Source organism: Xiphias gladius, chromosome 8, assembly GCF_016859285.1.
Source record: "Xiphias gladius isolate SHS-SW01 ecotype Sanya breed wild chromosome 8, ASM1685928v1, whole genome shotgun sequence".
Lineage (NCBI taxonomy): Eukaryota > Metazoa > Chordata > Actinopteri > Istiophoriformes > Xiphiidae > Xiphias > Xiphias gladius.
The window spans coordinates 21,478,793-21,487,023 of record NC_053407.1 but is presented as its reverse complement, the minus strand read 5'-3'; positions in this window follow the sequence as shown (position 1 = coordinate 21,487,023).

Genomic DNA, 8,231 nt, shown 5'->3' with positions numbered 1-8,231 from the left:
GAAATAAACATTTAAAACAACTATTTTAAATTTTGGATGTAATTCTTGAATATATTTAAATTATTCTTGTAGGTCTCTTTTGGTGAAGGTATCCTGAAATCAGTAAGACTACCTGTTTGAATAAAGAATGAACTAACCCTCTAAACGTATTTCTTGAGTACCGATGGGGGCCTATAGATCCACTGGGCAGCCTAATCTGGACAGCTTTATTTGAATTGTAGAGGCTGGACAGACATGATAGCCCTAAAAAAGCACCCCTCATTCATCACAATAACCAGTGAACCCTTAACCCCCTCTACTCTTGTTCATTGAAAGTCCATGTCCTCAGGCGACGGTGCATTTAAAATTCATTGTATGTTCTGAGTTATAGATAAAATGATAATTCTAGTATAAGGCTGGCACAGTATGTAATCAACAATCCAGTCTCGACTAATCGATTTTTCTTTGGTTAAAGAATAAGCAGATTCATTCATATATAGACCTCAAAATATTTTGAGTAACCATGTGTTAACACCTTTAGCCTTGAGCACCATTGACAAACCGTGCAAAAAAAAATATTTTTTTCTGACATGGAACATTTTCCAGCTGCACAATAACCAGCTGACATCAACCATCCTTTTGAACACCTTGTTTAAGTCTATAAGAAAGTTGTAAGAAAGTCTGGCAGTAGCTCCGGCCAACAGATGCAGTACGCTGTTGTGTGAAAGTACAAAGGAACTCTGAAATGTGATTTCAGAAAGATTAACAACTCTGTCCCACTCAGAGGAGGAAGGAAGCCAATAAAAACTCACAGACATTTTGGCTCAGTAAATTAAAATAAAAAAATAAAAAATCAACACGTATTTATATACTCATAATTTCCTTCGTTTAGGATAGGTTATCAGTTCTGGTTCATGATTAACAAAATATGCAGCATTGGTGCAATAACTAATGAGTTTTTTTTTTGCTTGAAGAAAATAAAATATTATTACTCATGTCTGACAATGTATGCTAATAAACATATACTGTACTTTCTAGGCAGTTTCAGTGAGCTGATGGAATCAGTTGCAAATGATACGATTTAAGTAAGTTAGTTAGTTTTGCCCAAATGATACAGAAAACAGAAAGCTAACATTGTGCAGCGTCAGAATTCACTATTGAGATATGAATTTATTGACTTTATGTTGTAGAAAAAAATCTGGATTGCAAATCGTTTTAGGCTTAAATATCAATTTGTGTTTTGGGACCAAAAATGCTCATGCTTTTTGTTTATAAAAAGTAGTTAATGCAATACTGTACTAATTTCTGCAGGTGGCCTGTTAATATACTGAAAAATGCGACAAAAGGAAGTGGTCAAGGAAAAAGCCCTCCGCCCAACTTCGTCCAGGATGGAAAAGTCTGCCACAATCTCCTGACAGACAGACAGACAGACAGACAGACAGACACACACACACACACACACACACACACACACACACACACACTCAAACACAATCGTTCACTTGAATTGCGAGAACATGCTGAAAGAAAAAGATATGGGGAACATTTCTGGCCTGCCTCATGAGCAAGCCATCCATTTTCCTCTATAACAACATAACAACAAGAGTGCTGGGAATCCAGATGACGTAAACCCAAAGAGTCAAGTTGACATGACACTTTATTCTGTTTATATCATGTACCATTGTGTGTATTTTCTCCCTTTGCATTGATGTGACACACCTGCATTATATATATGTCCTAACCAGTTGAAAACCAGTCTGGCAGAGCATCAGATTCGTTCTCAGCCATATGAGGCTATGCTGGTTTTATGTAACGCTGTGCAGTGTTATAAAGAGGGCCACTTCAGTATCATCCCTTTATTTTGGTATCTGTATCTTCAGATCTGAAGAGGAGCCCACCAACGGTGAGCAGCGGCTCATAATGGGACACAGGCATATAACAGTTTAGCTTTCACAATGGCCAAAACAGTCTCAGGGCTTACAAAAAGGATGGGCTGAAAGAGGTTTTCTAAAACAGCCATGACATCTCCAACAAAACATTTCAGAGCTTTCCTAGAAAAGGATGACACTCTTTTATCCTTCAGCTCTCTGGAAAACAACAAAGTGATGTATTGCAACTCATATATATCTCACATCTCGACAAAACATTTTTAGAGCTGGTTGTTACTTTCGTTCACCTCTCAATATTTTCTAAACTTCCCCACCCTGTCTGTAGCCCCCAGCCCCAACATCATTCACACTGAAGAAATAAAACTTTGATAATGGGTCACAAATATATAATTTGATCTTTAAAAATGCTGAGTCATTTCAACAAGCATTGGAGCTCAGGCTTTAGTGGGCTTAATTCATCATTGGTTTTGTCCTTTTCATGGGATTTGTTGACAGTAAGAAAAATAAATATCATTTGAATTAAAGATATAATAAAATCAAGCCAAGGCACTTTTTTTTAAAATATCTGAGTAACATTTGAATTGCCCCTATCTAACTATAACTCCTCCAGTGGGCTCCCTGGAGTGGAGGCTGCTGTAAAAACAAATAGAGAATGACAACATCATAACGTAGTAGGAATAATATTACATCTTTCTTCATTAAAGGAGTTCAAATTGTTGACATATACTGTACATTAATAAGCACTTATAAATGTACTTATAGATGTGTACAGTTATTTTATAATGTTATAAACCATTTATTAAATTAAAAAATGTTTATAGTGCTAAATAGGGGGTTAAGTAGTGTTACCACTATCTATGCAGAGATACCCATGAACACCTTCAGTCAATGACCAGAATTCACCAACTTACTGTATGTATAATGTGTAATGTGTATGTGTAAGCAAAATAAACCCCTCAAGTAACCCCTCTGGTCTCCTGGTGTGGTCTGCAACACCAAACCAGGATCAGTCAACTATCATGTCAACGGCACCTGGTGTTCTCCCGGCGTTCAGCTGCATATGCAATCATAATGACTACCAATTTTGTTATTGTCATTAATATCACCACCCTAGTCACCATCATCACCACCATTTTTACATCGACCAAGTCTCTTATGAATGCATTACACTGAAAAGTCAGTCTTCCAGCTCTAATCTATGGATGTGAAGAGCTCACATCTTCACTGACTTAATTCCTGTAACAATCACACATGAGACAAACTGATATCCATCACTCCCTCGCAGCTGTTCGTATATGGGACCAATTAAAGTCTGGGGATAACAAAGGCTGGTCTGTGTTTCTGAGGCAGGAGCTGGAGCATTATGGACTCTATGGGGCTCACAGACATGTCAGAGTCATGATCCAGCCCTGTTTGGATTGGCCCGGTTCCAGCAAGGCCGGCAAATTTCTGCATTTCCAAAGTTTAAAAAATCACCATTCTGGCAGCTAGAGGTGAATACCTTTCTACCCGCTACTTGCACAAATGTGGATGCTCACATACACACATACACACTTAGTACAGATACTGCTTGAGAGTTCCCCATGACAGCTGTGCCATCAGTCACCAGAGAGGTGATTTTTATAGATAAGAATTGTGGAGCTTGCATGAATTATTCCTGCTCTAACACTGAAATATCAAATACCCCCCCCCCCCCCCCATCAAAGCACTGATAGTATTCACATTTTAATTTAATTTTAAAGAAATATCTGCCTGCACCTACCCTTGACATGGAAACAGTCCCTCAAAGCCCCTCACACATTATTATACATGTACAGCATGCTATAGGGTTCCCTTCTTTTAACAGTCTTTCTCTTGTAACTTGCAAGTCCACAAATAATTCCCGCATGACGGGTGCCCACGACAGTTCAGAATTCAGACATCTGTAAATGATTTATCTCGTCTGCTCCGAGTCTGATGGGATCAGACACTGGTGCAGGACGTCTTTCTCTCTACCTCACCATGGTCAGTCTGCTCTCATGCAACTGGCAAGTCGTCACTGGCCAACTGCCACCCCTAACACTCGCCAGACACTTCTCATGAATATTAATTTAAATGCTTTTAACAAATCAACTGTCACACGAGGAAAACAGCAGTGACAAGGAAACAATTCTGGTTTTCTGCTGGCAGCATGTTATTCCCTAGCACTGATGTGACATGTAGACCCGCAAAAAATAGTTGTGAATGAATTCTGTCAGAGGTCTAACTAGATTTGCATTTAAGCATTTCACAGCCAGCTATCTAGAGCAGGCCGATACACAAGCATGCTATGACAGAATATGACTTTTAAAGGAATAAAGCGACATTTGGTTTTGGAAATGTGTTCACTCACTTTCTTGCTGAGAGTTAGATGAGAGGATCAATACCAGTGTCATGTCTGTACATTACCTATGGAGCTAAAGCCGGGAGGCAATTGGCCTAACTTAGCATAAAGTCTTGAAGCAGAGAGAAACAGCGAGCCTGGCCCTGCCTTAAAAAAATAGTCCTACCAGCCCATCTAAACCTCACTAAGTAACATATTGCATTGCACCTGGCTATTGTTAGCAAAGAAATACTGACAGCATGCAACTACCCGTAAAATCAAAAATTATTGTTTTCTATCTCTGTATGTCTAAAAATTAAACAATAATGTGTGAAATAGTGAACTTTAGAGGTTTTGGTAAACCTATTTTTGAACTTTGGACAGAGCCAGTCTAGCTATTTCCACCCTCTTCCAGTCCTTATGCTAAGCTAAGCTAATTATCTCCTGACTCTTGCTCTATACTTAACACACAGACATACGAATGTTATATCTCCCACAATGTTGAACTATACTATACTAACCTGATGTAGCCAGAGAGGGTTCAGAGCAAGTGAGGATAAATACAATTTTACATTCTAACATGAAGTCAGCCAAAATTAGCTGCAGCTTATAAGGAGAATTTTTTTGATCATACCTGGTCTGTGCATACTACAAATTCTTTTTATTTAAAAAACTTACATACGTCCAAAAAAAGGCTTCCCAAAGTTCAAGCAGGCTTACGGGAGTCTACTAAAAATATTAAGGTTTCTGGCCTATTTAGGGAGAGACTACTGAATATATGATGTGTTAATACATTGATGTGATCTCTTTATATAATTTGAAAGAATATGTACAGTTCATTCTTAGGCGGTGACCAAAATCCAAGGCATGGACTTGTCAATCGTACTTTAAATATACTGATTGAATTTAACTGAATGACCTATTAAGTGTGATTAATGGACACAGTTCTGAAAAAAAAACAAAAAAAACAGTTTGCTTTTGGAAGTATCCAATGCCAGTGTTGCCCATCAAAAGTAGTTAAATCACAGTAAGCCCACATTTGAGCCCTTTGTTTCTGAAGCCAACTAGGATTTAGCCTGAAAATTCCTCCACTGGTCCGCTGAAGTCTTATAAGACATTAGTGCTTGGATTGCATAAAAGACTCCCACTAAAAGCCCCATAATTACCTCAACTGCTTGGTCCTCCTTTGTATTTCTATTCATCCCAGCATTGTGTACACGCCATGTGCTATTTGTATATTGTCTGGCTTTGTAATTACTGGCTTGATGATGGCGTCTTTATAGTGAGACTGCCAATGTATTAATCACACTTCAAAAGAAAGCCGGGGGAAAGCATTATGTTCTGCTAAAGACTGCTCCTAATGGATGTTTTACATTTGGTTTGGCAAGTTACAGTAGACCTCACATCTTAATTTTAGGAAATGTTTGGGAAAGACATGCAAGCAGCTGGATATTAGTATCTGTACAGCTCTCTCTCTCTTGTAATCAATCTTGTAACAAAAAAGGAAGCCAGACAATAACAAACTTTTTGCATTTTTTGCATGGCTGTAATGTTGTATCATTATCATGTTTATTATCATGCCTGTTGTTTATAATAAACAACAGGCATTCGTTAATTTAGGGAGTTTGTTGCTAACCAAGCTAGTTAATATAGCTATTATCTGTTAGCTATAGCTATTAGCTGTCTGTGGCTAACATGTTTCCAATACAATGTTCTGAGTTAATTTACTGGTAGTTAACTGTTTTACTCTTTTTACTTTTGCTGTTGTGGACTCTTTGTGTATGTTTAGATTAATCACACTGTTGCGCTTTGTGTGGGGACTTCATACAAAGAGCAGTTCAACATTTTGGTAAATATGCTTCTTTGCTTTCTTGCTGAAAGTAAGCTTAGATGAGAAGATTGATACCGATCTCATGCCTTTATGCTAAAACTAGTATTAAGAGGTTTGAAAATCTGCCTGCCATTAGATCCAAAGCTTCCTAATTAACACATTGTATCTTATTTTTTCAAGTGTAAAAACTAAAAAAATCTGTTTTCCGGAAGGGGATTATGTGCCAGACTATTTCTTGGTTGGGAGACTTCGGTTTCCTCTTGTTTCTAATCTTTGTGCTAAGCTAAATTAGCCAGCTGCTGGCGGTAGCTTCATATTTTGTGTACAGATATGTAAATGGTATCAGTCTGCCTGGCAAGAAAGCAAATAAGTCTATTTCCCAAAATGTGGAACATTTCCTTTATTGTTGATATTTCAGTGGTGACAGCTGTGAATTCTTTGTTACTGTACTAACACATTTTTACAATCCCTTTGGTAAGCTATTGTTTGGGCTATCCCCTCTTTTTCTGATTTGTCATCAATATCATTGAACTGTCTGTCCAATACTGTTGATGGTGTCATAGTTGCACCCAGTTAAGACTTCAAAGGCCAACAACTGCCTTCAGTCTTTACTGAAAGTGTGTTTAGCTCACTGCATAGTGAGGGCAGAGGTACTGTACATGAAAATTTGTTTAATCTAATTCTATAAATATCTGACTTTTGTAGTTACTATATTGGGTAGTTGTTCTGTTGGTAAATGAAGAATTAAATGAGATCCTATGGTTGCTCTCATTTAACTTGCACTAATGACAGCATCAGCTAAATATACGAAATATATGTAGGCCCAAAATCAGACAAGGTTCTTGTTAAAAGATAAAGAAAGTGCCTCAACACGCTTATAGATAAACAGTTGCCAGAGAGGTGTTTGCAATCAATCAAGAAGCTGCAGCTGCTTACTCCACATGACCAAACATGGTCATATATGAAAAAGTCCCTGACCAGAATACAAATTCCAATCTGTTTACAAGCCACAATATACCATAATGTTGACATTCTCTGCGGCTCATTTAAAATGTTTGTGTACAGTTTGGGTGAAAAGGACGGTGTGTTTATGGCCAATAAACATCAAGTGGTAGGACATTCAGTCAGGGTCTTCATCTCAGCTCAGCAGCTCAGCTTTGTTTTAATACGCAAAAGGACACAAGGAGTCCATCATCAACTGACAGGTGAACTTTCGAAAAGTGTAAATTGTTGGTTGTTTCATGTATTTTGACCATGATAAAAAACTGAGTGATCTGAGTGATCAATGAACCTCGAATAAAATTTCTCTGGTGACACAAGATCCAATTTCATAGCTGAGTTACAGTTTCCTCCTCAACCAGGGACTCAATGGAAATAGACGCAGCTATGCGCACTCCCTGTCCACCATCCCATCAGCTGAGATGGTGTACTCGGCCTCCTTTTAAGGAAGTACACAGGCAGTGTTAGTTGTAGTGTCCCAGCTTGGCAAAGTGCAAGCCCATGGACAGAGAGCATGGTTTACTCTAGGAAATACCTGCTGCTATACAAAGTGGCAATCCAAGAATAACTTCTTTCCATTGTGATCACCATGAATCAACCTTCCATAATGCTACTGGAAGGCTGATCATCATCATGGTTAAAACAGTGGATCTTGGAACAGGTGGACATTTAAACAAGTAAATCCTGCATCTCAATCATTCTGATATGATATAAAATCTACTTTAAGTATATTTGATGGCAGAGTGATTACTGATAATTGAACTTTCACCTCTACCCCTACTGTAATTTGCTCGTGTGGAAAACCATTTCCTCTCCCATTTAAAGCATCCGTACAACTACAGAGCAGACCGCCTTCCTTTCTGTCAAATCGCATCACTTTTTAGCTACAAAGACTCATTTGTGCTCACACTAAAACATCAGTGGCCAAATACCCCTGTATCAGTTTCTCATTTGGCAAATTTGATTCCCAACTTCTATTTAATGACTACTTTCAAACTGTTTAAAAAGTCCTTTGTTCTCATGTTCACATAGACAGCTCCTACTCTCTCTTGTCACAGTTACCTTGCAGACTTTGGGTTTTTTGGATGAAGCTAATTTGATACAGCTTTTCATGGGGAACATAAGTAATTCACAGATAAACATCATTATAAGTAAATCAGTGAATGCTTCTTCTTTGTGTTGTTTGTGCTGT